The sequence below is a fragment of the Cyanistes caeruleus genome, chromosome 11 (genome assembly GCF_971803275.1).
Source record: "Cyanistes caeruleus chromosome 11, bCyaCae1.hap1.1, whole genome shotgun sequence".
Taxonomy (NCBI): domain Eukaryota; kingdom Metazoa; phylum Chordata; class Aves; order Passeriformes; family Paridae; genus Cyanistes; species Cyanistes caeruleus.
The window spans coordinates 15,890,259-15,915,109 of NC_141711.1; the positions used below are offsets into that span (position 1 = coordinate 15,890,259).

Genomic DNA, 24,851 nt, shown 5'->3' on the forward strand with positions numbered 1-24,851 from the left:
ACCGGCAAGGGGAGACCCTGCATGGTGATGGCCCGGGACTGAGCTTTTGCAGGGTGTGGGCAGCAGCACCCTGGAAGGGTGTTCCAGGGATAGGGAGCCAGTGGTTCCTGCCGGCTCCTGCCTTTCCTGGAGCAAGCCAGTATCTCCAGAGGAATCACTGCCACTTGAAGTCCCAGAGTTGAGCCTCTGCAGCTTGGCAGCTGTCGGCATCCCGCCGGAGCAGGGCAGGCTCTTGTTGCACAGGGCAAGGGCTGAACCCAGGTCTCTGTACTGACAGCCCCCAGCTCTGTGCAGAGCAAGGCAGACTCTTCAAAAATGCCTGAAAACCCTCTCAAAGTTCTGGGGCCCCAAGGTGCACTGTGCTGCCCACTCAGATTTAACCCCTTTTTACACCCATGCCCACACTGGGGTGACCAGAGGAACCAGGATTTGGCAGAAGCAGGATGGGACGATGCTCAGCACCTGGGCACCCTCACTGGATCCTCAGCCATGAAACCCCTCACCAGCACAGAGGGTGCAGCAGGGCAAGGCTGGAGACTGGGCAGCCCCTGGGGTACTGCAGTGCCTGGAAGAAGCTGCAATCTGTCCTTTTGTGGAATCAAAGGGGATAGACAGGGCAAGAGCTGCAGGCTTTCTACAGGATCCTGTCTGCATCAGTAAGAAAATAAAGCCAAGAGCAAAACGACCATGTTTCCCTCCATCCCTCGACCAGGTTTGTGGGCCTGGGGAGCTGCCTGCCAGGGCTGTACAGGCAGCCCAGTGTCCTGAGCCAGCCCACAGAGCCAAGGGCCACCCAGACCCCTGGGTCTGCTCACTCACTGCTAACAGGAACACGGGGTTTATGTCTGGTCATGCCATACTCAGCACAGCCTGCTCCCCACCAGCCATCAGCTGTACAAGTTTCCCAGGGAATACACGCTGCGAGGTCTCAGCTCCAGGGGCCAATCTGTACAGGGCTAACAGGCCATGAGGCTTCCGAGGCTGTTGCCATCCCTAGAGGGCTCCCTAGAGAGTTAGTGGGAGACAGACCAAGCAAACATGTACCTTACAGCACAGGCTCCTGCCTCACCTGCTCCTCATTTCCCTGCGGACATATTTCCCTAGAGGGGCACGGACATGCTCTGCTCCATGTAAGTGCTGCTGGCAGCCAGAGCATGGGGAGAGAGGTGAGCCCTGGCTGTTTTCAGATGCTGAATTGTCTGGGAGGAGGAAGGCACGCTGACAATGGAGTGACATCTAAATAAAACCCCAAATCACCACCTGGGCAGCACCTCAGAGATTCACATAACGAACACAAGATTCCCAGTGCTAGTACAAACATGACTTCCATGCTGTGAACCACAAATCCCAGGATGAAAAAGCACTCCTTTGCTCATCAGGGTTGTGGCAGGCTGGTGGGAGCCCACAGGGGCAGCAGTGAAGTCCAGCAATATCCCTGGGAAATTATTTCCTCAGGGCCTGAACAGTGGCCGGCTATAAAAACACACACACATACAAGCCTTGGGCACAGCCACAGGTCACAGCTGCTGTCCCCACTGTCACCAGTTTCTCCATCACTCCCATCAACCCACAAGGATGCAAAATGTCTCAGCCCTTCCAAATGGATGCTCCAAATGGAAAGGAAGCCCCAGGTGCCAGTGTCCCCATTGCCCCTGCAGGAGAGTGGCAGCCCAGCCCTGGCAGGGTGGCTTGAGCAGGGCAGTGGCAGCTGATGCTGTATTTCTGTGAGTGTGGTGAAGCACAGGCACTCAAAAGTAAAGTGAAAGACATCACAGATCTGGCCCTCCCCAGCCTGAAAATGCAGCTTGTTCTTATCAGATGCAGGGAAACACGAATCCATCACTGCATAATCTCAACACATACTGGCCAAAACTTTCCTGTTTAATCTTTTCTCTTTCTCTTAATCTTGATTTCCAAATCAAAGTGCATGCTTTCAGTGGCCAGCATCCAAGGGGAAAGATCAGCTATCAGCTGAACATTGAAGCAAAATCCTTATGGCTCCAGTGGCAGACAGAAGGGAATGAGAAACAACACGTGGCTGCACAGAAAAGCCAAGTGATATGAATTTTCAGGGCAGTTTTTCATGATCTCACCTGCACAGCCACATCCCTGCCCCCAAGAGCTGCCTAGAAAATCCGTGGCCCAATTGTGTACCTCATCACCCCCAAGCTTTTGTGCTCTGTTTATATCTTGAGATGGCTGATTAAAGACAAGCATTTATTCTGAGTCGTGTTTAAGGCAGTGGTGATGAAATATGCATTTTTCTATACTTGATAAGAGTGTGTTTGTTTATTATGGGCTGGGGTAAGATTTATGGACATCTTTAACTATTCATCGCCTCGTGCAAAGTGCCTGGAGGACTGCAAATGGTGTAGTAAGGGACGGCTACACCCAGGAACGACACCTCGACAGAAGATATTTTTCCTCTGGAAAATGTCAATTTGTCAAAGTCAAACCAGACACCATTTTGGTTAAAAAAGAAAAAAAGAAAAAGGAAATCCAGATGTTCTTGTTTGATAAATAGCACGTTGCAGGAATGGGGGAGCCCGCAGCAGGGTGGCACAGCCACAGCAGGGTGCTGTGCTGGCTCCTGGCCACCACTGGATATTCACCCAGGAGAAGTGTCCCCAGAGCCTGCCAGCTGTTGCTCCTGGAGCATTTTCCTCACTAAAGACATTTCAGTCCCACAAATAAGATGGTGACTGGGAGGAGAGAGAGGCCAAGCAGGCAGCCAGCCATCCTTCCTCTGTAACAGGGGATCCTCTGCAGGGGACAGACCTGGAGTGATGGCATTTGGGGCTCCCATGGGAGCAGTCCCATCCTGTCACGTCCCTGACTGGTGCTAGAGGAAGCCCATCCCGCCCGGAGATGGGCTGTTGTCATGAACAGGGTGGATGGTTGCTGGATTCTGGACCCTCCAAAACGGTGCCAATAACAAGGGTCCCCCAAGGGGGCTGTCTGGGACAGCAGGACCTAGAGTTGTTTTTTAGGGCAGGGTTTGTTGCTGCTCCCACAAACCCCACTGACGGCTCCCCAGGGAAGGTGACTGGTCTGCCCGGAGCCACACACTGCTGCAGGACATCCCCATTAATGCCAAATGAGTTCATCATGAATAATGTTATTGTGATCGATACAGCTCAAGGATTATTTCTAATCCTTAATAATGATTAAACCATTATTTTTCAAGTGTTACAGATCAATCAGACCAGCTCAAGGTGTGCTGCGTGCAGGGACTGTGAGATGCCCAGAAGGCAGGCAGTGCACTGGAGAGCCTGACAGGGTACAGGGCAGTCACCAAAACCTCTCCAGATTTCAGACCTGGGGCTGGAAATTGTGGGGTTCAAGCAGCAATAAAAAATAGAGGAATTACCAAAAATAAAGCATGGGTGTGAAATACCTGCAGATTTCCAGCAGGCTGTGGTGCAGAGACTGCCCTGGCACTTTAAGGAGCATGGTTCTTTCCCCAGAAGTCACCCAGGGCTAAGGACAGGAGATTTAGAGGCTGAAAACACTGAATTGAAACGACTCTGAAGGTCATGAAAGGCCAGCAGGAGATTTGCAAGGGATTGGTATCTGGAGATCCTGACAGTGGGGTGTGTGAGGGGGAAGGTGCTGCATGGGCTTATCGTGCCCTGGACTCATTTGTATTCCACATGGAGCTCCTCTCTGCCTCGCTGCTCACCAGGGCAGATCCGTCAGGAGCTCCCTGCTCAGCACACCACCTCGCCTGGGATTAAAGAGCCTTGGGGACGCCATGGACTCGGGATGGGCAGGTGGCAGCAAAGGTGGCATGGCTGGGCACACGGCCTCCCTCCCAAACGATGGGCAGGAAAGGAAAAGGCCAGCAAGGTGTGTGACCATCTGTCTGCCCAGAGGATGGCAACTCCAGACACATGGCTGCTGCTTTTCCCTGCCTTTGCTCCAGGACCTTGCTGTTCAGCCTGATCCCCCACAAGCTGACTCAGCCCACCCTGAGCATGGCTCACCCATTTGTGCTCACCCCCAGCAGCACCCACTGGGGACAGCTGGTCTGATGCCCTGTAGCTGCTGTGAGTGTGGTGGTGGGGAATGCTTGGAGAACCAGAGCTGGCAGAGGCAGAGACCACAGCCTCCTCTCTTGTGGAGGGGACCATCCCTGCCTGTTGGCATCCCCACTGCTTGAGGGGCCAGCATGCAGGAGGACTGTCTCTGATGCAGCAGACGCTCAAGGCTGATGCTCACCTCCTTCTTGCCACCCCTTCTCCCCCATCACACTTGGAGCTATCCTGCATTGCTCTGATATTTTTGCACAGACTTTCCAAAGCACATTGGTCCAATGATTTGCTAAATCTCTTCTCTCAGCCCCACCATGGCAATAAGCATGCCCTGGCTGCTCCTGCCTCAGTCAGATCAGTAGGTTTAACTTGGGAAGCAGCAGAGCAGAGCCTGGGGAGGCCAAAGACCAAGGCTGGATTTATAAAACAGGATTACAGCAAACACTCTGCAGAAGGAGACTGAGCAGCCCTGTGTAACAGCAGCTACGCCCGCCCTGTGCCCAAGCCTCCACAGAGGTGCCCCAAGTCTACACAGATGCTGGGGATGCTCCTCAGGCAGCCCAGGATGACGTTCCTGGCTTCTCCCCACAACCAGCGTGGAAGCTGCAGCCACGGCCCATCACACAGCAGCTGTGTGTGCCTACGACTGTGCTCCATTAGCCACCCCTGCTAAGCCTTCATTTAACTCCCTCAGTGAGGCTCTTAGCACCCTCATCACAGCGCCTTGCCAAGGCTCTGAAGTGCATTAACCCCCCGCAGCCCAGCACACAGCTGGGAGGGGAGATCTTTGCTGGAGATTCAAACAGCCCTGTGCTACCAGGGAGTGCCACAGCATCACAGCTTCCAGGCCTCCTCCCACAGCAGGAAAATGCCCATGAAAGGTTAAGGCAAGAAGGTGAAATCAAACACACATGACAAAGCTGAGGAACCTAAGGCTCAGGCAGGAACATCCCCCAGGAGCTGGTTTTGCAGCTCGTCCTCCTCCATAATGAAGGAATGAGAATGGCACAAGCCCTCTCCTTTGGTTCCAACTCCTCTTCCATGGACAGGGCATGCTGAAGCCTCAGCTGTTACTGCAGAGCAACTGCAAAGGCAAAAGCCCATTCCATGTGCTTCACATGTCTCCATTCTTTCTGCTGCATGCAACTGGGCAGAGGGCACTTTCTCATGGTCCCACCTCCTGCCACCAGCTCCAGGGTGCCTCCACCCCAGCTCTCCCTCTTATCCCTAGCATGTTCTCTCCCTGTTCATAGAATTCACCCCTAAGCAAACCCTACCAACAGTGTTCACGTCACCGTCAAAAAATGATCAACCAGTGACAAAAGACAACAACCCCCTTATGTACACATAGGGAATATAAATCTTGAGTAAACACTGTAAAGCAGCGAAGCATCTCATCCTGTAATAATCTCCGAGACAGTTGATCCCAGGGCTCTTATTACCCCCACAGCCGTCATCTGAAATCCAGTCGGCAGCAGGCTCAGCCACGGCTCAGTATTGATCACGGAGGCAGCTTCAAATATGCTGCAGCATTTTTCTTTCAAAGCACTAACTTGTTTGTCAATAATTCCCTTGGCTGTGCGGAAGGAGAGGGATGGATAGAGCCCACCTCTCCTTCCCTTGAACCTGGATCCAGCCTGTGCATGGGGGAGGATGGGGCTGGAGGCAGCACTGGATGCTAGCATTCTCCTGCTCATGGGAGGGCAAATAAAGCTGCAGGGACTAGCAAAGAGCACGTGGTAAATCCTCCAAGGGCTCCCAGACTTTGGTTCTGTACCAGCTGGTGCTCGCTGCTGGGGTCTGGCAGGGCAGGGAGTGAGGCCACAAGTGCAAACCTGGAGCTAAACCAGGACCAGAGCTGCTACAGACCCCATACAGGGCAGTGGCACAGCCAGCATCTGCCACTGAGGGCCTGGGATGAGCCCCAGAGCCACAACTTCCATCATTTCACTGAGCACCTCAGTAACTCATGGCTCTGCAGGCCAGCAGCAGATGGCTCTTGTTCCCCTGTCAGCATTTCTCATTTCTTCTTCTTCTCCAGGGCCACAATTTTTACCAATAGAAAACATGAGCACCATCCCAACAACCACAGCGAGGGGAGGAGTGAAACAAGAAGAGAGGTACCAATGTTTTTGCAGAGATGGTGAGGAAAGGGAGAGCGTTGCTGCTCAGGGTGTTTCTCCTACCTAAAAATACTGCTCAGGTCTCCAGAAGGGCTTAACTTCCCACAACAGCAAAGCATCAAGGGCAGAAGTACAGCACAGAGAACCAGGTGTCCTGTGGCACGAACCGTGCCTGGTGCTCTCTTCAGCTCTTCTCCCCTTGCAGAAAAGCCTCTCTCTGTTACCCTTCTCCTGGAGTTCCTGTGCTCCATGAGGATGGATACTTGCCTTCCAAAATCACAAGCAGAGAGCAGCTCTGCCCCTGCTCCCTGTCACCCAGGAGGGGAGGAGGAGGGCAGGGGCACTGTGCCCTGTAAACCCATGGAGACACTTGTCCTTGGGGACCAGCAATAGCAAAACCTCAGTTCAGCTGCTCAGACCCTCCTTGGCTCCTGCCCATCTCTCCTGGGGCAGGAAAGGCTCACACCAGGGTGTGAGGATGGATCTGTCCCCACGTCCATCAGCAGTGAGACAGAGCCATGGGAGGCAGGATGGAGACATGAGGCCAGGAACAGGTGCAGGCAGGCTTGGCCTCTCTCACTTTCCTCCGAGTGGAGTCAGCAGAAGGAGCATTTGGCCACACTGGCATTGCCTCATCCCACATCCTCCTGCCTTCACCTTGGACATATGGCAGCAAACTTTGCTCTTGCATTAGAGATGACTTTAAACAGTACTGCTAAATATCATCATGCTCAAGTCCTGCTGGAATGTGTTGCTCTCTGTCTACAGGATGCAGTTGGTCCCTTGGGAGGCCAAACCAGGAACACTTGCCTGCTCTGCTCAGGATATGAGAAAAATCCTTTTTCTCCATACACTTTATTACGCTATTTGCAGTCTTGGTACTCTTGCAACATCTGTAGTTGATGGAAAGAAAAGTAAGGACCTCATCTCTGAGATCCCAACATTCTGCCAGAGGAGAGCCAAGCAGGAGTATTAGCTGCCCTGTGGCAGAACAGTTCTCCAAGCTGTCAGTGCCCAGCAACTTTAAATGGTGTGTATTTCACAGCTCTCGCTCCCTTCTGGAGCACCAGCTTGCAAGATGGGAAAGGCACAGAAATCCCATTCTGTTTCTGATGGAAGTTCCTACCATTTCCCCAGTAGTCAGTCCAGTAAAAGTCTAAAATTCTGGCTGTCAAGGAAAAAAAGTCTCTCTTGGGATGAAGCTGGAATATTGTGGCTGCCTCCCAGGAGGTGTTGAAGAGCTGGGGCACGTCAGCAACATCCCAGAGGGGTGATGGATACAAACCAGCCCAGAAATGTGGCTCCAGAGTTGTTTTTTGGTTGTGGGTGGGACAGATGTGTTGCAGCAGTGTCAGGGCTGTCCATCCCAATCCAATCCCAAGGTGGTGGGCTGCCAGGCTCAGAGCCTGGTAGGTGCTGCTTCCCACAGCTCTTGTCATTGCCTGCTTTGCCAGGGTCCTGCTGTGTGCTGGGAGACAGCAGCAGGGACAGGGTGGGTGAGCTCCTGGGCACAAACACAGCATCCTGGCACAGTGCAGCGCCTCTGCCATGCAGACTGACTGACTGGGGACAGTCTTGGGGACTCTCCTGCTGGGTGACAAGCAGCTGCTTGCTGCACAACAAGGTTTCAGATGACCAGGAATAATTCAGGTCAAGATGCATTTGCTGGAAGGTCAGAGCTGGGAAATGTGACAGCAGGCGATTCACCAAGCTGTGGGGGAGGAGCCGGTGCTGCCCTGGGCTCCTTCCATCTCCTTTCCCACCATGCCAGTGTGCTGTGGCTCCCATGGGATGGGGGACTGCAGAGACATGGCTCCCACAAAGGGTTTTTGGAGATGGTCCCTTCTGGCAGGAGGTCCCAGGGCAGGCTCAGCTTCTGCAGTGTTAGAAGGGTCAGCCCACTGCTCCAGCCCCATCTCCTCCCAAATATACTCCAAACATTCAAACAAACAGTGCTCCCTAAACCACACTCAAATATCCTGTGGACCTCCTGCTACAAGCATCAAGAAAGAGTTGTCACAGTTCAAAATCCATTACAATAACCACAAGGTGTTTCAGCAGCAATTAGAAGAGAGAGTTGCACTTAAAAATCAATTTTACTTAGGGCTTGGAGGAACAGGGTTTTTTAAAAATAAAGGGGAAAAAAAGGGAAGTGATACAGCTTTTCACTTGGGCAGGAGGAGGAATTTGCCTGGCCAGGTCTTAGCAGCCAGAGTCCTCAAAGAAAAAAAACATAAATCCTTTCTTATCATTATCCTTACGTACTTTGGACAAATAAGTTCCACGTGAAGATGAGAAGAAGTTCAAGGAGTGGCTCTCCTTTCCCTGTGGTTTCTCACATGATGCCAATAACACAGAAGCTCCTGTGAGATGTAGGAGGGCATCCCTGAAAACCCAAAATGCAGCCTGCATCCTGGCAGGTCCCTGACTCCCTGCTCCATGGGCACGGAGCCTTTTGTGCCTTTGAAATCCTCCCCTTTAGTTCTCTGCCTTTCATTCAAGTGGAGGCTGTTGAAAGTTTGTACTGGAAACCACTTACAATCGATTTATTTTAAGGCATCACCTCTTGCTGTGCTGTGATGTGTGAGCTCTAGAAAGCACCTCGTTTATTATCTGCTGCCACAAGGGGATTTCCATGTGGCACAGCCCAGTGCAGCCAGAGCTCCTCTGCTATCGGGTTTTTATGCTAAGGCAGATTTTCAGCGTGCACAAATTCCCACAAGAATGCCCCAAAATACCACCACCCCACAGTGCCAGCAAACCCTGAGAGAAACCCACAAACCTTCCCCACTTGAACTCCCCAGGGACACTTATGACATCTTTGTGATGTCCTCTAGTGCCATCAGCCACCCTCCTGCAGCCTGAGAGGGGTCAGACACGCTGAGCAGCAACTCAGGCCTCCACTGCCACTGTGACAGGAACACGATCAGTTGACATTGTCAGTTTTAAATACAAAAAAAAAAAAGCAACTGCAGTGCAAAAAGCCACGTTTTAGTGGTATTTTGCTCTAAAGACAAGGACAATAATTGGAACCAGCTTTGCTTAAACTTTCAGAAAAATAACAGTGAATCCCCAGAGGCTCCAGGTGAGGTGGGGAAATTTCAGGGAGGTGGAAGGGAGCAAGTTCAGGAGGTCATCAAATGGCAGTTCCCAATGTGACAGCCCACAGTGACCTCAACACTCATCCACCTCCCCTGGCATTTCCATGGGGCAAGGGGCAGCCTCCAGGCTGCCAGGACCCATTCTCATCCCGTTGGGACACGGTTTTTTAAGATCAAGGTGCTCACTCCCCCTCTCCTGGCCCTTCAGCCTCCTGATCTTTGGCAGAGCTTGAAGCTCCAGCTCTTCAGATCTCACTGCTCTTCGTCAAGACATCCCAATGTGCCTTCCCACTCCTGTGCCTTCTTATTCAAAGCCCCAAATCTTCACACAGTATTTCCCTTCAGTCCCCATCCCTACATTGAAGCTTATGGACCACTGGACAAATCCAGGCTATGCTGATGGAGCAGGATGGTTGCTGCTTTGCTTTTGCCCTCCATTCACCTATTCTCTCTTGTCTGGAGCCTAAAATTTCAGCATTGTTCAACTCTTGATTTTTACAGTCTATCAAGCCCCATTTCTAGCCCAGCTTCCTCAGTTACAATGAAAGAAGGAACCAAACAGAAGAGAACATCCACCATGGATGCGAGGGGGTCTGATGTGTTCAACATGGAGCCCAGCCCCTGGCAGACATATCTACTCTACCCATAGCTCCCTGTTTTCTGGTTTACACAGACTTCTGATATTATGTTACAACTACCATATCTTGCCCAAAGAACTGCAATACAGGTCCTCTTCTGACTCCCTTATCATCTTAATTTCTTTCTTTCATTCCTTCTCTTTGCTTGTGCAAGGAGAGCAAATTGCAAATCTGCAAAATCTGGCTCCTGCCTGGCAGATGTGATGCCCAGAAAGTGTTGGTGCTAATAAAGCCCCTGTAAGGAGAGCTCAGCTTCTCTTCCCCTCCTGCAGCAAGTGTGACTGCCTTCCATTCCCATGGGGAATAGAGACCCAAGGCAAGGAGAAGGACTCAAAGCACACGTCCTGAAACCGGGACAACTTGCCACTACACACATTTCTTAGGCTTTGTCTTTATTAATTCTGCCTGAGATATGTCCTCACTGTGGACCAGTCCCCTGAGAAGCCTCTCCCTTCCCTGAGGCACATGGCTCTGGCACGGATGAAGACTCTACAACCCTCCTTTGGGGTCTGTGTTTGTGGGGAGAAATCTTTCCCAGCTCAGGTTTTCCCTGTGACAATGCTGGGCTGATGCAGCAGCTCCCCAAGGAAACCTGCAGTGCCCTTCCCTCTGTCCTGCTCCAGGAACATGTTTTGCTGTTTCTGTTAAACCCAAAATTCAAGGCAACTTGACACTTTCTGTTTTAAAGACTGAGGTGGGGGAAGGGAAAGCGTGGAGGAGCTTCCCTAAGGGAAAAGCCATCAAGTGGAACAAGTTTTCAACAACTACACGTTTCTTGACCTTTTCCACAGTCATATCTTTAATGTTTCATGGACGGATTTGATAAAAAGAAAAAATTAATAAAATAGATTTCATTTTTAAAAAAAGGTCAGGACATGTGTTACAGGGAAAAACTCATTTAGGTCCCTACCTGATGCTGAGGAGCCCTCCCCTGCCTCCCACCCAGGGCACTCCAGCACAGGCATCTACCTCCCCACCTTTCTTCTCATCGTATTTGATCTCTTCTGAACTTTTCCTTCCCCTGCTAGTCATGGAATCAGGTACCATAAGCATTCAGAGATGCTGACAAATGCTTGGGAGTCACAAATATTTGGTGGGATGTTGCACATCTAACTTGGAGAGGCAGCCAGTGGGCTCAGATTTGGAGAAGATGCTTGCCCAGCCTCCAGCACAACTCTTCTACCTGTAGCTGCTCAACCTTGAGCCCAAAGTTCTCCCCAAATATTGTGACAGATATTGAGGCTGTTGCCATGCCCAAGCCATGCACAGCAAAATACCAGGATTTGCACTCTCTTGTCCATCATTTCATGGCTCCTGCACCCACCCCATGAGCATCACCCCATGGATATCACATCCCTTATCCCTATCTGTGGAAGCAAACACGGCTCCCATCTGCTGTGTCTGAGCTCAGACTTGTCAAGAGCAAGCAAAGCAAAATAAATCCCCCAAGCACAGAGCCAATTCCTGCTGATCAAGATGTTTTAAAAAATAAATGGTATTTAATAGCAGCTCCATCCCGGCTGGCCCAGCGGATGTTCCCAGAGACTCAGAAACAAAAGCAGCCTGGACGCCGCTATGGACATTGCTATTATTAAGCCCACTCTGCAATTAGAGCAGACTTCTGTCCAACTTCTGCCTCTTTTCACCATTCCCTCAATTTTATTTTTTTTTATTCACTAAGAACAAAATATTATTCATCAAAGTTTGCAAAAAAACCCTGCGAACGGCTGCGATAACATCATACTAAGTTATTAAGTGGTGACAATGGGGGACAATTACGGTATATAGTCCATTATACAGCACTGCCGTTGGGATGAATCAAAGTAAAACACCCTGTGAATGGCGAGGAGCTTATTAACAGGAACATTGGTGTGCCAGAATATAATACCTGCATTCAGCCCCAGAGTTAATGCTGAGCTGCTGCTGGTGGGGATTGCAAAGGAAAGCGGTGGAAAGGGCTGGCAGCTCCACTGCACTGCTCGAGGCATCAGCCCCATGGATTGATCTTCAGTGCTTAAATACGGAAAAAGGGCAAAACCTCAGTCCTGGGCCATCACCATGAAGTGTCTCCCCCTCTAAATCTGCTACTGGAAGGCTCAGATTTTTGCAATGGCTCAGCCAAGCACGAGCAGACAAAGATTCCCCTCAGCTCCCACCAGGATCAGGAGCATCCTTTCCGTGCTCACCAGCACCCTAGACTGGACCTCACCCCTGCCTTTCTGGCAAGGAGTGCTCCACCACTGTCAGCAAGACTTTGCAGGTCCCACTCAGAGGTGCTGGGCACATCCCAGACTCCCTTTCCCCATCACCTGGGGATGCCCCTTGCCTGCAGCAGCAGGTGAGGAGAGCCATGATGCTGGAAGATGCATGAACTAAATAATTTGTGAAAATTCTCTTTGCTGGGAAGGCAAATGAGTAAGCAAGTTTCCTGCCTTCTTCCAGAGCACAGCAGCAAAATTCCCAGGTTTGGGTGTGCTCAAGGACTAACCTGTGGGAAGAGCTGGTTTTATGCTCTTCCTCCCAGGCTCTGCAGCCCCTCACACCTGGATACAGTTCACATAGGTTCTGTCCCTTCCCTCTCTGCTGGCCTGAATTCTTGCCAGTAGTGAAACCCTGCTCTCCTTTGCTAGTGCTGGGTTTCCTGCTGCTCCAGCAGCTCTGGTTTGCTCCTTCTAAGATGTTATTTTTACACTTCCCTTAAAATACAACACTAAGAGAGGCTTCTTGACTATATTAACATTAGGAATCTAATCAGCAATCAGACAGCTCATAATTTTCTGATTAGCTCTGATTATACTCAATCTTTAGGAATGGAAAAAAAAAAGAGGGAAAGAGGAAAAAAAAACTTAGAAGGAAAAATATAAAAATATTCTCTTCTCAGTTTTCCCACCCTGATTCCCTTGACGAGGCACAGAGTCATAGGAACAGCTCTACTGTTCCCAGCTAAGAAGGAACAGTGCCACAGTGACCTGCTAAGACAGTGTTGGTCAATAACCTGGTGCCATCACACTGCTGATCTTCATCCTTCCAGGCTTGGCCAGGATATTGTCCCAGAAAGGGGCTGCTCAGGGAATGGAGAGGACATCAAGGGTGCCAGAGCTGCTGACAAACCTATAGGAGTGTTGTGAGCTCTTCTCTCAGGCCAAACATCTCCAACAATCTGCTAAAAGACAGGGTAAAACGATGTCACAGAGAAAGGAAATGATGTGTATCCAGCTGGCTTAATCCTGGAGAATAGAACCTCTCCAAGTGATAACAAGGAGGAAGAGGCTGAAGAACTTTGTGAGATGAGGTTATGGCTACACATGGGCTTGGCAGGATGAGATTGGTGCTTTGTGGCAGCCCAGATAGAAAGATCCCAAGGATTCAGGATCTGATGACTGCCAGAAGGTGGGAGGAAAATGAGCACATGGCCTGAAGGCCCTGGGCAGCAGCAGAGGATGCCCCAGCAGGCAGATTTACCTGCAGACCAGGCGGCAGGAGCAGGAATGGCATCTCCTTTGAGCATCTCCAGCATCCTACAGCAGCAGGGCTCTTGTGAAGGAGGAGAATGGGATGTCCTGGTGCTGAGCCTCACAGCTGCAGCCAGGAGGGAGGAAACTGAGGAACAAGCCAGAGGAAGGAGATCTAAACCAACCCCTCTAACAGAGTTAATCACTCGCGTGCGCTCTGTGTAGGAGATTCACTCCTGACTGCAGCAAGCCATCAGCTGATGCTGTGAAGCATGAGATTTAATTATTTGTATCATAGCCATGGCCTGCATAACTACAAATGATATTAATGGTGATAAAATTGTCCAGCTGGCTCTTCAAACCCATCACCACCCCGACTCACTGCCTCCCACGGCAGGGATGCGCTGCCTTGCAGGGACCGCTGACACCACGGCACAGCCGGCGGAGGAGCCCATCCACCCAACAGACACCATCTGGAGCGACCATCCCATGTCCACCTGGGATCACTGGGCATGGAGCACGTGCTTCGTGTCTTGAAGGCAGCCTTGGTAACGAGAGGTGCTCTGTCAGAGCACTGCCTGGCTCTGTATTTGCAGCACCCTAGCTGAACCTCTGCAGAGCTCACGCCTGGGCAGACACTTTGCTGGGAGGAGAGGACAGCCCCATCTCCCTCCAAGCTGCTCACTGCTCCAGGCTGCTCACCAGGGGTGCTGGCAGAGCTGCCAGGGAAAGCACTGCTCCTCACCTCGGTCAAACCAAATGGGTTACAAAGATCTGCACCAAGCAATCAACCTGCTAAAAACCAGAGTACAGCAAAGCAGAGTAGAACAGAACAGAACAGAACAGTTCAGGTGGAAGAGACCTGTATCATCTTGTCCAATTGCAAGACTGAGGGACACCTGCCCGGTTTAAACCCAAAGGATTCAGCTGTCAAAGTAAATGGCCCAGGCCAGAGCAGAGCAGCCACAGTGCTCCCAGCAGGCTGACGTCACTCTCCTGTAGAACTCCTTGGCTGAGGTTTCCAGTCACTTTTACCATGACTTCAAAGAAAAAAGCTTGAATGTGAACTAAATTGTGGAGAAGGAGAAGGTGCAGATACCCCAGGGCTTGGTTCTCTCAGCATGCTTCACACCACAGCATCCCAAGTGGGCAACGGGATTACCCTGTCCCCCTCCAGCCCAGAAAAGCAGGTGAGGCCCAGGAGGAGGTTGTACCTGCACTGTAGGTAACAAAAGGGGATTGATCCCTTTCATGTGCTGGGACTCAAGCCCTGGTGTCTTCCATAGCAGGTGCAGTGCTCAGCACCCAGTGGGACTCTCTTATTGAATTATCTCAGTGCACACACTAAAGCCCAGCCCAGTTCCCATGAACAGGTGTCCCCACTCCCCACTCTGGGTAAGTCTCCTCCTCACACTCCAGCCACAAAACCACTGAGTTCTCTTTCATGAAGCGACTGCCAGAGCTGTAATTACTTTGAGGTGACCTCTAGGAAAAAAAAAGTTCAAGTTTAAAAAGAAAATCTCTCTGGTTAATGCTATGCAAATTGCCAGCGAGGCAATCAGGCTGACTTTTAAACACTGGCCCCTGTCGAAGGGCTCACAAGACAGTCTTATTGTCTTGCTATCAATTTGCATCTCATTACCCACAATGCGCCTCTGGTTGGAGGTAACCTTTTGGGGAACACGCCGCGGTGGCGAGGAGCCCAGGGACACTGTGGTCACTCCTGTTTGCAAAGCTTTCGTGTGGCCCAGCACCTGAAATGCGATGGGTGAGGGGCCAGGTCACTGCCAGCCGCCTGCTGACCTCGTGCCACTTCTGCCACCTCCTCTGAGGGCTCTGCCCACGCTGGCTGTCCCATGGACACAGGCACAATGTGTGTCCTTGCCACCAGCTCAGCAGCCCCCGTGGTCCCCAGAGGCTGTGCTGTAGCAGTCAGTTTGTCTCCACCCAGCCGATCAAGGCCATTCAAGATGCTTCTGAAAGTCTTTGCACGCTTTTGCACATCTCTGCCAACCCTCCCCACCTTGGGGAGATGATACCAAAATAGAATTTTTTGATAGGAAGGAAATCTGCCTTGTCCTTGTCCTCAACCTGCTCCTGCATCTTCAGCCTCCCCAGCCTCTGCTGCAGTCTTCCACACCAGGTGCCTCCACCCTCCTGTCCATCCTCACCAATCTGGGGTGACAAAACCAAGCTCTCAGCAATCATGAATCACTGATGCCCCGACTAAGCTGCTCTTGACAAGCTGCCCGGCCTTGTCCCACATTACTTGGCTGCACCCCACTGCCACCTGCAACCTTTTGTTCTCCAAGTTAGGAGCAAGCCACAGGTCTCCATGTCCCTTTTGCAGGGTCATTCATGCAGCTCAAGCAGCCAGCATGGGGATCCTGCCTGCAGGATGCTCAGCCTGTGCATGCCGTACCTCTGCAGCCAGGTCAGGTGGCGGCTGGGAAGCCGCCCAGTGGAGAAGGAACTGGGGGTGCTGGTCAACAGCAGCTGAATGTGAGCCCAGGTGGGCAAGAAGACCAATGGCAACTGGCTTGGATCAGCAATAGTGTGGTCAGCAGGACCAGGGCAGTGACTGTCCCCTTGTTCTGGGCACTGGTGAGGCCACACCTCGAACCCTGGGTTCAGTTTTGGGCCCCTGATGACAAGAAGGATGCTGACGGGCTGGATCATGTTCAGAGAATGGCAGTGGATCTGGGGAAGGTTCTGGTGCACAAGGTCCTGTGAGGAGTGGCTGAGGGAGCTGAGGGAGCTCAGCCTGAAAAAAAGGAGGCTCAGGGGGGACCTTCTCACTCTCTACCACTACCTGAAAGTTCTAGATGGGTGGCTGTTGGTCTTCTTGCCCAGGGAACAAGCTAAAGGACAAGAGGAAATGACCTCAAGTTGTGTCAGGGCAGGTTTAGACTGGATATTAGGAAGAACTTCTGCACTGAAAGGGTTGTTAAGCACTGGAACAGGCTGCCCAGGGAAGTGGTTGGGTTACCATCTCTGGAAGAATTTAGAAGGTAGTAGATGTGGCACATGGTTTAATGGTTAACATGGTGGTGGTCAGGTTAGAGTTTGGAGTCTGATCTTAGAGTTCTTCCCCACCCTAATCAGTTCTACAGTCTAGCCAAACTGCTGGCACAGCACAAACACCTCCTGCCCTGGCAGACCCTGGCAGACCCTGGCAGACCCTGGCAGACCCTGGCAGACCCTGGCAGACCCTGGCAGCAGCATCCCCACCTCCTCCTGTCCCCAGGGTCGGCTCAGCCAAGAGGACCTTCCTCGACAGCCCTGTGCCCCCTGCAGCAGCAGCACCAGCAGCAGCCAGGGTCTCACCTGCTCTGTTTTCCTTCTCCCCAAGAAGTCTGCAGTGTGGCAGCTCCCAGGGGAGCTCGGAGCTGCCCTGCCCTGCCTTTGGCTCCCCGTACCCTCCTGGCACGGCCGCGCTGCTGAGCGCTGGCAGGGCCCTCTGCCAAAGCACGGTGCCATCTCTGCCACCACAGCCAGCGGTGTCAAGGTAACAAAGGGACTTCTAACAGGGGAGAGAGCACCACTGCGAGGAAGAAAACCCAACTGCTTAAAATCCTCCTGAATAATGGTGCTGCCTCCCCGCTGCTCAAATCAGATGCAGCACTTTGTTGTTACGATAACTAAATACAGAAGATTTGAACAGCTGGAAACGCAGCAACAATATTTAAAAGAAGGTTTCTGTGGTTTTTTGTTCTTTTTAAAATTGTTGGTCTTTTATTCAATAATGGTAATGGGCTTTTTAGTGTTATTATTATTATTTTTGATTTTAAAGGCACAAGGTGCCTTACTCTGGTGTCTGCACAGCTCCGGTCAGGCTGCAAAGCCGGCTCTCGCCTGGTGATGGCAGGGAATAACTCGGAGACATTTGGTAACACCCAGAACATAGGGCTGCTCCAGGGAGTGACAAAGGCATGGAAATCACAGCTGGTGCTCCCAGCGTCCTGCTCACCCCTGCACCTCACTGACACTATCCAGAGGTGCAAAACCCAAAGGTGCTGCAGAGGAGCAGCAGGAAGCAGGCAGCAGTAACAGCAACCAGAGGTGCCAGCTCCATGGCTGCTGAAGGGGAGGACTGCAGGCAGCTGTGGCTGTAATCAGCTCACACCCTCAGATACCAGAGCCCTTTCACCCTTGGAGCAAGGGAAAGCACTCGGTTATCTTCAACTCCATACTGATAACAGGCAGCATGTGTTGGGGGATCCAAGATGCTGGAGAGGGGGGGTTTGGAAATGTGCTGGAATGAAAAGAAACCTCCAGAAGCAGGGCATCGAGGCTCACTTGCCCACACAGATATTCAGGTGGTGACTGCACCTCTCTGGGTTTTTTAGGAGTGCAGGAGCACAGACCTAGCCGGCATTCAGGCTGCAGTGCCAGACTTTATGAACCATCTGGATGAGACACAGCGTGTCAGTGATGGCTGACGGGACACACAGTTCCCAATGTCCCCCACAGGGACAGGACCCTCCCTCCCTCCCCGTGGACCTGCAGAGCTCATGACCTGATGGTAGTTCCTCTTACATTAATCTTGAAAAATGCAGCATAAATAATTTGGTGTGTAACTGCAAGGAACTAAGCCAATACAACCAGTGCAAATGTAAATAAAACCAGATATTTTATGATGTAGTATTTTGAGTTGTGGGTTGTTTTTTCATACATTGAGCTGTGCCAATTCCTGAGATGCAGTTGGCTCTCCCAGTCATCAGTGAATCGCATTCTCATCCAGCCCTGTGACCCAACATCCCCATGTGGCTTCAAGTGCCCACAACACCAAGTTAAGGCAGAAAAGCTGCCTGACAATGGGATGTCTGGGAATGCACCTTGTGGCAAGGCTCTTGTTGCTTTGGGACTGTGAACCTTGGAGCTGGCAGCTGATAGGCTGCAGGTCCTGCAGCAGTCACCCCTATCCCTGTCCTGTTTGCTGAAACTTCAAAGCAGGGGACATCTCCTGCCCCATATGAGACCTCTTACATCAAAACTACTAAAATCACCATGGAGCTCGTTACTACAGACTCAGTACTGCTCAAGGGGTCTGAAATAAATAAACCAGGGTTTGGAAGTGCCAGCAAAAGCAGGGCAAGGAGAGCAGGCCCTTCTGTTGCCTTTGGAGCAGGAGAAGATCCTCCTTGGTTTGGAGGACAGGAACCTTGCTTGCTCTGAGTGCATCCCTGCTGCAGCTGGGAGCCCCAGCCAGCGAGGAGGGGCTGCATTTGGGGCAGGGTTATTGGGTATTTATTTGGCTGAGACAGGACAATCAGGGACCAAGGGGAAAGGACAGACACATGAAAGTGGAAGGAGTGTGGGGACAAAAGGAGGGGCTGGGGTGGGGAACGGGAGAAATGGCAGAGGGAAGCGGGGAGGAGGAGCTGGAGCTGACAGGGAGGACAGCACTATTCCAGTGCTTTATTCTGAGGCCCTGGTGCCCTTCACCCTGATGCCTATTTAATGTCATCCTATTCAGCAAGTGTCCCCATGATCTGGTAATTATCTTTTACTTACAAAAGAGCATCTCTGTGTCACAAATGCTCCTGTCTCTGACTCTGCCACAGATCAATATCTCCTCAAGGCCTTCGCCATTGTTTGGGGAATGGAATTGATTTCTCTGAGGAGTGAGGGGAGGGAAAATATATAAATAAGTGCTACAGAGATGTGTACCTGCTGAAGGCTGAGCTGGGCAAGTGGCAAAGCAGGAGGAAAGTGTTCGGATCCCACCTGACCATTGCAGGTACTGCATGCTATTGCTGTCCCTGCTGAACTGGCTGCAGGGGAGATTCGGTTGTTTGTCATTCAGAGCACAAACAACCAAAATGCTAGAGCCAGAAGAAATCTCTAGTTCAAGATATCACCAGCTTTCCAAGCTTTTATAGCAGAGTAAGAAGCCTGGAAGTGCTGATTCAGCACTGTCCATTAGGACACATGTATGTCCCATTCGAGGGTTGAAGTACATTGCAGCAGTTGCTGCTGTGACCCTGCTGGGCCCTAGAGAGGAGCCCTGGAGACAGCCTTGGCTTAGAGGGAAGCACTTTGGTGTGACCAGCATGGCACCAGCATTGAAACTCAGAGCAGGGCAAGAGCCACTGAACCACGCTGCTGTCAGGCTGCTGTCAGTGTGACCACAGCAAGCACAAGCTCCCCCCGACAGCACAATCCATACACCCTTCACGCTCCTCTCATCTGGCTGGAAGATGACCTTCAAAATCATGAGATACAGGATAAATACAATTCGATCTGGTGTTTGAGTCAGGGTTGCTTAAACCTTTGGGATCTCTGAGCTGAGCCTCTCTGCATCACACAGCTCCTGCAGCCAGTGGCTCCAGAGTGCTGGAGAAGAGTGTGGGGCAGAGGTAAACCTGCCCCCCTGGCTCACACTATGCAGGGGCAGATGGAATCTCCAGCAAAGGGGATGATGACAAGGGAAGATACCAAGGGATTTTGAACTGATGCAGGTGTAGGGAAGGAGGAAGGATTCATCACTGCCTGCTGCCCAGCATCTGCAGGCTTTTATGTATTTGAAGGCTCTTACCAGGTTTTACATTCATCTTCTCCAGGAAAAAAACCAACAACCTCTGCTTGTATTATCTGCAAATGGGCTCTTGCTTTCTAATCCTCTTTTTGGTCCTTCTGCCTTTCCTTTTGCCTTTCCCTGGAAGTGTGGTGCCAGGCACCTGAGCCAGCGCCAGCCGGGGCCCAGCCGGTGCCGAGGAGGGAGCCAGGGTTACACCTCCGTGTTTGCACAAGGTGCTATGAGATCAGTGTTTGTCTTCCCTTCACACACCCTGGCAGGGCTGAGACATGCCAAGCCTGCAGTCTAGAGAAGCACTGCTATCCATTTCAACCTTTCCCATCATGTCCTAATATTTTGCTGTCCAGGTGGGAGGAAAGGAGGATAAAAGTCTGTGTGCAGGGGAGGGTGGATACTGGACTAGAGAAAACCTGTTGTAAAGCTTTTTCTTCCAAGGGCCTTTAAAGGTACATTTGTTCAGTTCCTTGGAAGGAGCTCATGGCTTTATAAAGCCCTGCTCAGCTGCAGGGGCTGCTTCATCTTCTAAAAAGCAAACAAAGGTCAAGCACACTCTTCTGTGCAACAGATCTCAGCTGAGCCTGGTCAGTCCTGAGGAGGAGAAACAAAGAGGATGGGACAGAGTAGAAGGTGAATGAGAAGGATGTCTTTCAATGCACAGAGATTATTGTGTATTGACTGTAGAAGAGAATAGTGGAGCATCCTAAGTGGGGAATACATATGTATTGAGAAGAAAGCAGGGAGGGAAAAACATCAGGTGGGACTAGATATGTGTGAAAGTGGCTTTGGAAGGAGCCAGCTCATTCAGGGAATTCAACAGCATGTAGACAGAGGAAATTCAGGGCAAGCACATCCAAGGTACCACTGGAGAACAACAATTAGGACCTGTCATGCACATGATGCAGCTCCAAATTAACCCCAATCATTTGAGGGAGAGAGGGAGGCACAAACATCTCAGTGCAAGTGATGGTCCAGAGAGTCTTGTTTATTCTCAGATAAGAGTGGAAAATAAAACTGTCACATTAACAGCAGGCCTATGAATCGGTGTGTCCCTCATCTGTGATACCACCCGCGGTTCTGCTGCGCCCAGCAGAGCTACAAGGTAAGATGTGGAGCAGGGAAGAGCACATGGCTGCTGGGAGCACAGGAGGAACTTGTGCTGTGGCAAACTGAAAACATTTGATTTGATTTGATTCACTTAAGGAAAAAAACTAATTTCAAAGGACACAGGAGTACAAATCCCCATGTACGAGGGAAGGTACCTCTGAGCTTGATTATTTCAAAGTCCAGATCTGATGATGAGAAGAAGCACAGTTCCCTGTGGAACTCAGTGCCTCGAGATACCAGGGACATGATACCTTTTTAGGGAACAGAAATCAGATTAATCAGAGTATCATCGGTTATGCTAGCCAAGATCAAAGTACAGAGGAATATAAGTGCTATCACTCAAGGATTTATACCTTCCAAGTAACTGCTTAGGATTAGAAAGAAATTTCAATAATCTGCCAGCTAAGTATGCATTGCGAGAGTAATAATCCTTCTCTCCCAACATCTGCTAGCAGCTACTAATGGAGATAGTAATAAGCTAGGTGGATCATATACCTGACCTGATCTGATTGCTACCTTATAAACTGGAACACGAGGGTGTTATCATTTCTCTTGGGGTAACCTGTTGTCAGCCAGGATCGTGCAGAGGCTGGAGATGCAGGAGCAGAGCACTGAGATGCCTTCTCCCTCCTCACCACTGCAGGAGGCAGACCCTTCAGCAGGGAGTCTATTGATTTTTATATAATTTGTTAGAAACATTTCCAGTTGCTTCCTAAAATGGAACATTTCCCCGGGAGACAATGTATGTACAAAGCCAGGGGAGGGGGAGAGCTCTCACATGTGAGGTTTCTCTGTGGTAGGTCTGTGGCTCCAGCCGGTGCTCGATGTAGCACCAGACCCAGGCAAGCAGAACGAGCTTGTGCCTTTGAAAAACTGAACCCAAACCCCACCCTCGCTCTTGCTGGATTTCCCTTTCAGTTTTGCATTTTTCAAATGAGTGTCACATTTTATTGAAGGTGACCCACTTGCCACTTAACATCAAACACGGGAATATGGGAAGATACTGCCCGTGCACCCTCTTGCTCCAAAACAATCTTGTGGGCTGGGACACTCTCAAGGATGTCATGGATATGGGATGGAGGACATTGCCTGAGCCCAAACAGCATCAGGAATGGCTGCTGGAGAGAGAAGGTACAAAAATAACAGTGACAAGAGGTAACATACACAAAGGGAGAAAGCAGGGGGAGAGGAGAACTGTTATACTAAGGCATCCAACAAAACCCACAGGAAAGGTTAGTTCTGGTATTAGAGCTATGGGAAAAATGTCAAGAGTGTTTCAGAGAAAAGCAAATAACATTTTTATTCCCTGTCCTCTCTTGAGAAAGCAAACCAAAGTGAAACAGAACCAGAGAGCAGCTCCTGGCTGGTTCCAGGCCTTGCTCTGCACACACAGAATCAGCATAAAACACAGGAAAGAAAAAAAGCATCACAGTGTCATTTCCTTCCAAATGCATTATAGCTGTGGATATAATACCCATACAAACAAGGCTTTCCTGAATCCCGTATTGGCTCACTTACATCAACAGCTGATCTGTAGGAAATGCCCCAGCACCTCTGTCCTGAACTCTGGGCATACCCTGCTGCTGTTTCCCAGTTCTGTGTTGAGCTGGGACAGCTTTGGGGCACTGTCCCTGTGGGATGTGACATCCTGCAAGTCAAAGCACCAGAGCCTTTCTTTCAGGCTGCTTCCCAGGGGCCAAGTCTCACAGGTGGGAGCAGTGATGCCAGTCCAGCCAGTCAGGCAGGCTGTGTCCCTGCCAAGGTCACCTGCATGACTTCTGCTGTGCTGATAACAATCCTGGCTGGTATATCAAACCCTGAGCATCTCTCCACGTGTGGTTGGCTACCTCTGGGCAGGCTGTGGGGGGCCCTGGGAACCTCCTGTGTCCATCACCTCTCCTGCCAGGTGCCTTTGCAGGAGGACAAACAGGCAGTGGCCTCTCTCAGCTCTGCTTTTCATTTTTACAGGCTCTAAAGTGCAATTTTAGGAAAAAGAATGTAAGAAAATCCCTTTTCAAACTCATCCCAGAGGAGCAGGATGCAGCCCCAAGTTCCACCAGGTGCTGGCACAGTGACCCCACTTCTCCAGACACGCCTGCACCAAGGTTGGTGGAGACGTCTCCCATGGCACAAAGGGAGCACATTCCATTGCCATGGAAGCACTGGTGTCAGTGGGAATACGTTTGGCTCGTAGCTTCAAAAGACAAAGCAGATGACAGGAATCACCTTTAAAGCCCCATAAACACAGAGCACTGCTGGAGGCACAGCACCCTCAGAGCACCCAGGCACCCAGGCTCTGCATGGAGGCACGTGAAGGAGAATGTAGATGTCTCCCTGTGCTCCTGGAGCACTGGGAGCCCAGTGTGGGCCCTACTCTCAGCTCCCCAGTGCTCTCCCTAGACACCAGCACTCCTCTAACCAGCTCCTGGTGGTCACTGCAGCCTGAGTGCTGAGGAGTGATGTGTACAAAGTGTTTGTCAGTGGCCCTGTGTCCCATCCCTGGCCACACCACCTTGGTGGTGAACCAAGGGCGAACCCTCCCTTTGCAGCGCATGTTTAATACAAATTAATCCCCTATTGATTCCCAGCTTAAGCAGAGCCAAGCTGCTTATCCTGCCTGGTGTAACCACCGATGATCACGCACCTCCTGGGCCTGCCTGGGGAGCGTGGTGACAGAGGCAGAGCCAAGCAGGTCTTTCCTGGGAATAGGGATGTGGGAATAGGGATGTGGGAATAGGGATGTGGGAATAGGGATGTGGGAATAGGGCGGCTCACTCCTGGCAGAGGCATCCAAAGCAACGCAGCTCCTATTCTCCCCAGTCTAACTAGAGGGACCTGATGGTTGAAGAAAAAACCTCTGCACACACACAGTTCAGAGGCACCAGGTCCTTTTCTCCACTTTGAAATAACAATCATTAAAAGGAGGAATGCTCAGCAGTTCAGAGAAATTGCATCAAGAAACATGCCCAGGCAGGTGTGTCCTCTGGAAGCTTTGGTCCCCCAACAAGACACCTTCCTGGAGCTCCTCTTGTGGCTGAGCTCACTCAGGAGGGTGTTGGCGTCAGTCCCACGTCCAAGGGTTTGTCACCCTTGGACCATATGCATGGACCAAGCTGCTGTAGCAGATGATTGGAGCCAGGAGCCCTGGGAGCTCCTGGCAGCTCAGCCCTGGGGACCAAGCATGGCTTCTTCCCACCAGCACCCACCCATGTACCAGCTGCTAGGTTATCTGTTATCTCAGAAGGAAATGCCCAGTGAGTGCTCCCACCAGTGCTCCTAACCTGGAGGGTGATCAAGAAAAGGATGTTGGAGAGTGGCTGGCACTGAGATCCCTGCCCTGCCTGCCACAGCCCAGCAGCATCCAGGACAATGCTGGTGTCTTGTTACTCATTTCACTGCCCATGAGCAGTGGAGACAAAGCACTGCTATGGGAATGCATTGCTCAGTCCCACTGTCACCTCCATCTGCTGGCACACGAGCCCCACTTTGTCCCTGTTCTCCACCTGGAGATCATCACTGCTTCTCCTGGCCTTGGCAGAAAGTGGGAAAGCAGCAGGGAAAAAGAAGAGGAAGCTCAGTGAATGGGGCCAGTGAAAGATGGAGCTGAGCAGAATTCAGACAATGAGGCCAGGAAAAATAGAAGCAGGAACCCACAGAAGCTGAGGTGAGATGAAATCATGCTTTTGGGATGATGAGAGCCCTTCTGCTCCACACAGCTCAGGCTGACCTGCAGTGAGGGGAAAACTGATAGCTGAGGAGGTGACTTCCATCCTCTTGCCACCAAAAGGCCTGATTTAAATTAACACAGACGTGCAGTCACCTACAAAACTTCTGGAACTCAGAGGGCAGCTGGTTGTG

The 24,851-nt window shown here is 51.1% G+C and overlaps 1 protein-coding gene across 12 annotated transcripts in view; it reads right to left on the minus strand.

The window, feature by feature from the left end:
- Nucleotides 1-24,851, minus strand: part of CACNA2D2 (calcium voltage-gated channel auxiliary subunit alpha2delta 2) — a 237,924-nt gene that overhangs the window by 43,061 nt on the left and 170,012 nt on the right. The window lies entirely within an intron of this gene.